Source organism: Ascaphus truei, chromosome 11, assembly GCF_040206685.1.
Source record: "Ascaphus truei isolate aAscTru1 chromosome 11, aAscTru1.hap1, whole genome shotgun sequence".
Classification (NCBI taxonomy): domain Eukaryota; kingdom Metazoa; phylum Chordata; class Amphibia; order Anura; family Ascaphidae; genus Ascaphus; species Ascaphus truei.
The window spans coordinates 43,387,335-43,397,538 of record NC_134493.1 but is presented as its reverse complement, the minus strand read 5'-3'; the positions used below and the strand labels follow the sequence as shown (position 1 = coordinate 43,397,538).

Sequence of the window (10,204 nt, the reverse complement as noted above, 5' to 3'; positions counted from 1 at the left end):
GAGAGATTTCCACTCTAAACTATTTGCAAAGAAATAATATGTCACATGCAAAACCATTACCTATACAAGTATTGTCGCTAATCTGTTAACACTGACAGATGCAACAGAAAGAGAGAGAGAGGTGTTGGCTAAGCAGGTTCCCAGAGTGGGAAGGTGTGTTTTTTTTTTTTAATTTAAATATTGTAATAATAAAGAACACGTGAGGACATTCACATGTCTGAGGCAGGTCCTCGCCCCATAATCAGACAGCATACCGTGCTTTTACTGCAGCCAGGGATTCTGGGTAATGAAATGCACATGAGCACTCATAGAGCATCACCTTGTGTTCCTTTATCATGACTTTACTCTTACCCACACTAACTTGTTAGTGTACTTAAAAAAATGTTTATAAGGTTGCAAATGGGACCTTCTAAATAACTTGCACATTGTATGCTCCACCTCTCCCCGATGTGCATTTAAGACTTGAACTTGTAATTTAAAATTCTGTTAGAGCCCAGTGATATATTTCACACCCCTGACACTATCCAGAATAATTCTGTGACCATTAAAGAGTTAATCCAAGCGATATTAATTTTTTTTAATCTTTTTTTTTTAAAACAGTATTGAAGCCGGGGGTCTCTGGAGCTGAACACCATTCATTTCCAGCTCTGGAGACCCCCTGCTTCTGGAGGTACTTACCTCCATTGGGGGTGCCGGTAGTCACGCTATGACTGCTTTTGAAAGCTCCTGTGGGCCAATAGGAAGCTGTGATGTCACCCAGTGCGGCTTCCTATTGCCCCATGTGACTGGGTGCTTTAAACTGCAGAGATACCAGCACTCCTTTTGGAGGTAAGTATTTCTGGAAGCAGGGGGTTCCCGGAGCTGAATTTAATTGGGGTTCAGCTCTGGAGGCCCTATGCTTCAAACCTGTATTAGAAAAAATGAAAGAAAAACCAGCTTGGATTGCTCCTTTAAAAGTGACTGAATTATTAGCACTGCCCTTCATATGCAATTAGGAGACAGAATGTACACAAGAGCACAATGAATGTTCTTCACGTGCATGCTATCCCTCTTCCAGTTCAGTGAGTGCTACGGACGGTACTAAGGGACGCGTATGCACTAAATGCAATGCCATTTCCATCTAATCTAATCTGGTTTTTTTTATCAGAGTAGCATAAGTATAGGCCCTGAGGTCTGAATAATGAGAGAGAGAGAAACCAGACTCATATTTATCTTGAAACTGAAAAACGATAGAGAAGTCTGTCATGATAGAGAGGATTTGGCCCGGGATTAAAGGGGTTACACCCCATTTGGCCACCCTCTACTCTCATCAGGGAAGCAAGGGGTTAACTGGACTGAGGTCCAGTAATGTGTTTTGCCTTGCTTCAATATCCAAATGTTTATTCCCCTGTGTAAATGTATTGTGTTATCCTGGTGTTTGCACTCACACATACACTAGGGTTGATGCGGGAAGGAAGGGGTTAATGTTAAAATAGTGATTATAGCCCTTTGTGTAATTTTCCCGCCTTTTCAGGCTCCATTTTGCAGCCGTCCATAGGTCGCCATTGAGCCTCCATGCTTTCTAATGGCAGAAGTAGCGGTTTTGGACCTGTTTTCCAGCGACGACCAGCAGGTGGCGTCCGAGAGGAGGAGCGGCGGTTTCCCATTGTAAAGTTCTTTTTGTCCCTTTTTGACCCTTTTTGTCCCTAACCCCTAGGAACCCCCACACATGATCCACACCGGGTCCGGGAATGAGGGACCCCCGTAAAGGGTCGAGTGAGAAGGAGGGTCGCACCATTGAATCTAATGGCGGCGGGCGCCATGCATTGTCAATGGTGGCGCCGGCCATTGATTCCAATGGGGAAAAGCCGCATGGCGAAAAAACGACTAAGTGTAAAATGTTGAAATGTGTAAGTCCATATCTCTGGTTCTGAAAGGACTAGAGGGATGGGATTTGGGTGGCATATAGCCAAGGTTCCGGCTTTAATGCATGCTCCTTCCCAGCCCCCTCAGACCAACCAGATGGAGTATGGACGAAGGTAAAGATTTGTGGATTTTCTCATAGACTTCAATGGCGGCGGTTCCTCCATTGAAAGTCTATGGCGGGAAACTCCATTGACGACAACGGCGGAGTTGCTCCATTGAAACCCATGGCGGCGGAGCCCGTTGTTTTCAATGGGGATTTAGTGAAACGCTGAGATTTCTTTTTAGCGGAGATTTTTATAATAAAATATGAAACGGTTTATGTGATATTTGTATAACTCCGGTTCCGAAGGTCGTAGCGGGCTGAAATTTGGACCCTATAGTGTACCACTTCCGGCATTAAGGTCTGGAAAGTTTGGACCTGCTGGACCTACTAGAACTGGGTATTTTAATATGTGTAGGTCTTAAAATGTATATGAGGTTTTGGGTCTGCTCTGAAAAATGAAGTCTCCATCTGCTATGTTAAATAGGGCAGGAAGAGCATCCTGCAAGAATTAGCATAGCCCGGTGATCAAGGGCTAACTGTCCTGATTGTTTATGCTAAGGGCAAGAACAAAAGGGCTGAGTGGTTTTTAAGTGTCGGTCTTCACACTTACAGGGAAACCAAAATCTCCTTCAAAGAGATTTTTGCTAGACAGCTCGGCGCCTTGAGTGTAAGAGAAGGGTTGAAATGGTATATAAGTCAGAGTCACCCCTTACTCAAATGTCTTCATGCATGATCTTCATGTATTGCTGTGATGTCAACATCTGAAACTGAATTATGGAAGAAATGGCCCATCCTGTATCCTGATGGCTTTTCTTGTCCTAACCTTTAAGTAAGTGTCCATATTTTGTCTGATATTTGTATACCCGTGTGTTCACCTTTTTCAAGGAATAAATTATATTTTATCATATCTAAGTCTCGTTCATGTTCAACCCAGTTATATTTGGTGTGTATTATTATAGCCTGTCTCAAAGCTACCGTCACAGGCTTATAATAAAACTGGTGGCAGCGGCGGAATTGAACTGGACCTGTATTACAGTGTACTGAGGGATACTGTAATATAGTGGGAACTTGATGGTAATTGCGAGTTCCTGGGACTAAAGATATTGAACACACAGTGTACAACATATAACACAAGATATGGCACCTCCTCACTGTTCCCCTACTTGTGAGAAGCATTGCCTCGAGAACCAAAGTGCCGGCCATCCGTGTGACTGGAGCCGGGCACCGAGACCGGAGGAGTTCATCAAGTCGGCGCAGGGACCAGCAGCCGGCAAGGCTGAGAGAGAGGCAGCGATCGGTGAGCATGAAACCCGGCAGGCTGAGCAAAGATCCCCAGCTGCAGCCGCTGTAACCATCAAACCGCCCGGAGAGCAGGGAATGGACCCAGCCCCGGGACGGCAGACTTGTGGAGGGAGCGGGTGGTCTCGGAGACCACGGAAGTCATGCACCAGGAGAGGTAACGGCCGTTGCGGTGGCCCGTCCATTTTCCCTGAAAGAGCTAGCACTGGTGTGTGCGTTGGGCAAGACGTGGTTCCCGGCGAAGTGGACCCAGTTCACGGCGTTGGTGCTGCGCCGACCCGCTTACCCCCTCCCAGAGCCCAGCGCTCAAGCAACTCCGCTCTGGACTTCGTTGCCCCTTGCTGGGGTTAGTCCACCGGTGGCGGAGAAGCTCCGGCAGGCGCTGCGGCACCGCCAACAAACGGGCCACAAAAATGCCCGGTGCCCGGACCGTGCGCGGTCGGGCGAAGAAGCCCCTCAGGGCCAGCGCTCACGAGCTGCGGACAAGATGACCCAGTTAGCGGCATCCTCTGATGGCTCCCGCCCAGCCAGGGCGACAACCCTTCACGGGATGAGTCCTGGAGAACCTGGCCGGGCTGCATCGGCAACAGCGGTGGAGAGCAGCGGCCATCCACCTGATCCCGGCTGGGAACCGGCGGCGGCGGAGAAGAAGCTGCCACTCCGGCATCCTGCCGGCGGCAATTTTATTTACAGTCAGTGTGTGCGTGTGTGTGTGTGCCTCAGTCAGTGTGTGCGTGCGTGTGCGCCTCAGTCAGTGTGTGCGTGCGGCAGTCAGTGTTTGTGTGCGCGTCAGTCAGTGTGTGCGTGCGTCAGTCAGTCAGTGTGTGTGTGTGCATGCGTCAGTCACTGTGTGTGTGTGGGGGGGGGGGTGTGCGCGCTTCAGTCAGTGTGTGTGTCAGTCAGTGTGTGTGTCAGTCAGTGTGTGTGTCAGTCAGTGTGTGTCAGTCAGTGTGTGTGTCAGTCAGGGTGTGTGTCAGTCAGGGTGTGTGTCAGTCAGGGTGTGTGTGCATGTGGCTGTCAAGGGTTGTGTGCGTGCGGCTGTCAGGGGTTGTGTGCGTGTGCCAGTCAGTGTGTGCATGTGTCAGTCAGTGTGTGTGTGTGTGTGTGTGTGCGTGCGTCAGTCAGTGTGTGCGTGCGTCAGTCAGTCAGTGTGTGTGTGTGCGTGCGCCAGTCAGGGTTTGTGTGCGTGCGTCAGTCAGGGTGTGTGCGTGCGTTAGTCAGGGTGTGCGTGCATCAATCAGGGTGTTTCTGCATGCGCATGTCAGGGTTTGTGTGCGTGCGTCAGTCAAAGGGCAGACGCGGGGGGGGGTGAAGGGCAGGCGTGGGGGGGGTGAAGGGGAGGGGGGTGAAGGGCAGGGGGGTGAAGGGCAGGGGTAGGGGGGGTGAAGGGCAGGGGTAGGGGGGGGTGAAGGGCAGGGGTAGGGGGGGTGAAGGGTAGGGGTGGGGGGTGAAGGGCAGGGGTAGGGGTGGGGTGAAGGGCAGGGGTAGGGGGGTGAAGGGCAGGGGTAGGGAGGGAGAAGGGCAGGGTAGGGGGGGTGAAAGGCAGGGGTAGGGGGGGTGAAGGGCAGGGGTAGGGGGGGTGAAGGGCAGGGGCAAGGGGGGGTGAAGGGCAGGGGGGGTGAAAGGGAGGGGGGGTGAAGGGCAGGGGTAGGGGGGTGAAGGGCAGGGGGGGTGAAGGGCAGGGGGGGTGAAGGGCAGGAGTAGGGGGGTAAAGGGTAGGTGGGGGTGAAGGGCAGGGGGGGGTGAAGGGCAGGGGTAGAGGGGGTGAAGGGCAAGGGTAGGGGGGTGAAGGGCAGAGGGGTGAAGGGCAAGGGTAGGGGGGGTGAAGGGCACGGGTAGGGGGGAATGAAGGGCAGGGGTAGGGGGGGTGAAGGGCAGGGGTAGGGGGGGTGGGGAAGGGCAGGTATAGGGCATGAAAGTGAGGCACAAATTGTTGGCAGGAGTAAAATGTCCACACACACACACAGAGATCCGAGGAGGCTGCTTGGCCCCCCCAGCGGGCGGGGAGTTAAGGTAGCGCCGGGGAGTTAAGGTAGCGCCGGGGAGTTAAGGTAGCGCCGGGGAGTTAAGGTAGCGCCGGGGAGTTAAGGGAGCGGCGGGGAGTTAAGGTAGCGCCGGGGAGTTAAGGGAGCGCCAGGGAGTTAAGGGAGCGCCGGTGAGTTAAGGGAGTGCCGGGGAGTTAAGGTAGCGCCGGGGAGTTAAGGAAGCGCCGGGGAGTTAAGGGAGCGCCGGGGAGTTAAGGTAGCGCCGGGGAGTTAAGGGAGCGCCAGGGAGTTAAGGTAGCGCCAGGGAGTTATGGGAGCGGCGGGGAGTTAAGGGAGCGGCGGGGAGTTAAGGTAGCGCCGAGGAGTTAAGGGAGCGGCGGGGAGTTAAGGTAGCACCGGGGAGTTAAGGTAGCGCCGGGGAGTTAAGGGAGCGCCGGGGAGTTAAGGTAGCGCCGGGGAGGTAAGGGAGCGTTGGCGGCTGGGGTAGGAGGGCCGTGCCGCGCTTACCCTCCGTGTTTCCGGGAGCCGGTTGAGAGCGAGGGGGGAGGAACCTGCAGTTGGCGGCAGGGGCAGGAGGGCCGCGCTTCCCCTCCGTCCGGGAGCCGGTGCAGGGCGGTGCACATGATGGGGGGGGGGGACAGAGGGGTGTGTGTGTGTGTCTCTCCCCTTTGGCCCGTCACTCTGCCTCAGGACAATGAGAGGTGTGTGGGGGCGGCCGGCCCAAGGGAGCAATCTCATTGGCCTGGCCCAAGGTCCAATGGGATTGCCGCTAGGGACACAGGGAGGGACACAGGGAGACACATACAGACATAGCCACATAGGACGCTTTCAGAAATATATAGTAGATAAGAAGTCTAAATGATCTGCAATGGAATGTGTTTATTTTTATCTGGAAAATAATACATGTGGGATTAAAATGTATAAACTAATAACCTCAACATTGGATGATGAAAACTGTTTAAAAGCTCTTTAACCAAATGGAAGAATGGCATACCAGGAATTACAGACAGAACTGCAAACGAAAGCCCTTACACACACACATAAATGTACACAATCTCTATATTGGGGAGAGACACACAACTAAAAATCCTACACATGGCTAATATTGCACCAAATGTTTCAGCTAAGTCGGCATAACCAAGGAATATGGACATTTATATTCAAATACACAGTACAAGTGATCAATGGAAGGACTTTGTGGTTGTATTGTAGCTTTCCAGGATCTGCTCCTTCTCAGTCTCCGTGCTGGTTGTAATAATTCTTTGTATATACACTGTAGCTTCAAGACACGGCACATGCCTGATAAAAACGTATGTTTAATGATGTAAGCTCATAGAACGTCCACGCTTCTGTAACGTATTTCTTTCTTCTCATTTTCGTCTGTTTCTCTGTGAATTAAATAAAGAAAATTATGGTCTCTTTAACAGATGAACATTTTATAACAAATAATGCTGTTACCCCATTGCCGTGCTGCTTCTTGTTTGTCTCTACATATACAGGTATATGAGTCCAGAAGGGTTATCTTAATGCAATCAGACAGTTCTATCAGACATACATATGCAAAGCAGCTGGTGTTGCTAATATTTGAAGCACTATTAGGACAGTTCTGGTTGGATTATTTTAAGCAGCAACCTACAGTAAACAAGTGTCATCGTTTTAACTCCCACCTCCTACTTTCTCCTACTTCTAATAGTCATAACCGGGGCGGCAATACGCCAAACACCAGAGGACTATAATCTATGTAGCCATATAGCCCCTGGCTACTAATCCTCTGCCCTAACATATAAGGCGGACTTCTAGTGGGGCCTAACTTCTGTGTTAGGACCGCGAGGGACGAGCACCTTTCAGCAGGGCATGTACGGACCCCGCTCCACAAGTAGAGAGGGGCATGGGGAGGCTGAGTGCATGGACACTGTTCCGGTTGGGAGGATGGGCTCCCGTACAGCTGAACCGATAGTAGTTCCACCACTGTTTCATTCCAATTGCCCTTAACACATAATCCTTGAGGCATTACATTAGCAATAATGGAGGCCAAATATGTGTATGTTATGTGATGAAAAGGGCATTTTTTTTTATTAAACATCTTATTTCATATTTTCTCGTTGATTAAAAGGGTAGAGGAAAAGCTATTTGCATTTGATAACAGATTCTGTACAAAGGACCAGTGTAGTCTGGAACAAGTTCATTTGAAACAAACATTTTGATGAGTTTATCCTGTCCTGTTTGTTTAGCAGAATCGGAATTATTTGAGACATGTGATCATAATACAGTGCGCGTTGGCAATCTGGATAAATGAATAAACATGGTCAAGTATGAAAAAAGGCAACACACGGCACTAATGGATTTGAATTAATCTAATTTATTTGAAGCCCAAACACAATGTTTTGACCCGCAGGTCTTTTTCAAGTGAGATCTAGTGGCATAATGTCCAAGTCTAGTGTAATCCTTTATATAACCCCTACCTTCCCATCACGCCCTCTGTTAATTTGTCCAAGAATGTTTCCAAGTGTGCCGATTCAACTGTGTTTCGCATCCCATAACATCACATGTTGCTCCCTCATCGTCCGACGTCATCCCACATACTGCCATGATCATCTGTTCCTCTCATTGGCATCCAATGGAAGTTGTCCGTTCATCCTCGTCCCTATGTTCATATGGTGCACATCATGCTCCTCCCCACGTCGCGCGTCATCCACCATGCCGTTCCGGTCGGCTGTCGTCATCACGCAGTCCAACGTCACATCTGGTCCCACCTGGGGGCATTCGATCAGTGTGATCCTCCGCCTCCTCCATAACACGCCTCCTACATAACACGCCTCCACTGACGTCATCACGTTTCTCTTGTGCGGTGTTCTGGTAACCATGGTATCTATGGACAGCGTCTGACGTCATCGTTGTCCTTGGTTCGAGACGGGCGGGATTTGCATCTTTTCTACTGTTTGATCTGTTTCTTCATCCAGTCACATAAGGCGTAAGAGAATAAGGCTGAATCAGCACCGTTATATTAACAGTCCTTATCCTAAACATTTAGCAAAACTATGTCAAGTGAAATATATATGTGAAAAGTGAAATATATATTAAAAACATGGAATTAAATTAAAAAGGAAGTATTCTCTCACCGCGCATATAAGTTATATAAATGTATCAAATAGAAAGTCTGTCCTGCGCTCTGGCAGTTAGTACCAGCACGCTGTGGTGTCAATGTGAGTCACATAGAATGGAGCAGGGAAGTATAAACGGACCAGGAGATAGGTCAGAGCTGGGAAGGGAAACCTTACCTATGTAAGCTCACAGACCTCGGTCCTGCTCTCCTCTGAGCTCCGGTTCTAGGCGTGCAGCCTTCTGAGTATACAGCATGGAAAGGAAAGGATCCGGCGCCACAACCTGTGACAAACTTCAGGGCACTTCCGGGTCATTCCAAGACGAAGCGCTGATCCTAGCGTGAAACGCGTTGAGGGGGAGATTGTGGTGTAGCCGTGTGTTCGTGAGGTCCCAATAAAGTTTTTTCTACAACCCGGAAGTGCCCTGAAGTTTGTCACAGGTTGTGGCGCCGGATCCTTTTCTTTCCATATATAAATGTATCAACCATTTATTACAATGTCCCAGATAGTGACTGACCTTCAAAGAATGAATCCAAATATGAGCAGACATTGGCAGCAACCTAAGGAGCTATAAATTAAAGGGCTTATGGTCATCTTTCCTCAATAAAGCAACCTAGAGATCGGATGTCATTTAACCCATTTGGGTACACCGTGTCTAAAGAGTAAATCCAATAGGATTCTCTTTGTAGTAATAAAACATCTTTATCATTCCCTGGTTTTGCTTTTTGCACATGCTCAATACCCATTCATTTAAGCGAGGATACTGTGCGATAAAAATCAGTGCAATGTTTTATTAAAGCAGTCTCTTCAGCAGTGACTTACTTTGCTTTTGTGTTCTATAAACCTCGTTTTCAGCATCCTGTTGGTCTTACCTATATAACATAGGCCACAGGGACATTTGATCATGTAAACAATATATGTGGTGGTACAGGTTATGCGGTCCCTTATTTTAAACACTTTCCCACTTCCCCACTTCTGGGGTGGTGGAATTGATCTCCTGTGTTCAAACTATTGCATACACTACAACGATAACACTTAAAACATCCAGCTTTTGGAGTGCTTAAAAAATGCAGTGTTGCGTAATAGTTTTTATTGTCAGCCCTAATAAAGATGTCCTTTAGATTTTCACCCCGTTTATAGGCAAACCTAGGAAACTCCTTACAAGTCTTATTCAAGACCTCATCGGTCTGTAAAATGTTCCAATGTTTTTGGAAAATCTTTTTCACAAAGCCACAAGCAGTGGTAAATTTACTGACCAATGTCATTCTCTCATCTGTATTAGTTTCCGCAGGAACATAGTAAACACAGAAGGTTCTGCTTTCCCATACAGGTAAACAGATTATTCTACCCAAGTTCACATGGAATTCACATCTCCTTTATATGACTGTGCCCCCGGGTATTACGTTCAACTGCAAAATATCGCAGAAGATATATAATCTGTTTACCAAGTCGGTCCACACAGGTAAATCCTGATATGGAAATATGAAAGCGTTTCTATCATGCTCTTGGAGAACTAAGAATATTGTTTTTGCTTAAGTAACATGAAAGATGTAACATAAAATTAAAGATAAATATGTCTATTAATGGGTATAACAATAAGTCACATTATTTTAATATACAATGATATACTATACTTACATTTCCTGACCAGTGGACTTACTTCCTTCCTCACTATAAGAATAAGTACAGCACAGTGGCTGGGAGTCCTGTCCCTGCAATGCAAGACATCTCTCCCGATCTGCCGGTAACTGCCATTCAAGTCACTGGCAATTCCCGCAAGATCGGGCACCGCTGGTTCAGGACTCCCAGGCAATATTGGTAACAGAAGATGAGCAAGGCTCTTTGTTTCTCCTGTACCACATCACTGCTGT

General features: G+C 48.5%; 1 long non-coding RNA gene across 4 annotated transcripts in view; it reads right to left on the bottom strand.

Moving 5' to 3' along the window:
- Positions 1–6,091: 6,091 nt before the first annotated feature.
- LOC142463330 (uncharacterized) overlaps positions 6,092–10,204 on the bottom strand; it is a 16,699-nt gene continuing 12,586 nt past the window's right edge. For 2 of the 4 annotated variants that reach the window (XR_012787412.1, XR_012787411.1), the window contains 2 exons: positions 9,972–10,204; positions 7,194–9,205 (listed from right to left, as the gene is read on the bottom strand). The exon at positions 9,972–10,204 is cut by the window's right edge and continues 652 nt beyond it. This is a non-coding gene — a long non-coding RNA (uncharacterized LOC142463330). Of the gene's footprint in view, positions 6,621–7,193; positions 9,206–9,971 lie in introns of those variants that run through there. The other 2 variants (XR_012787413.1, XR_012787414.1) reach the window with 2 other exon arrangements.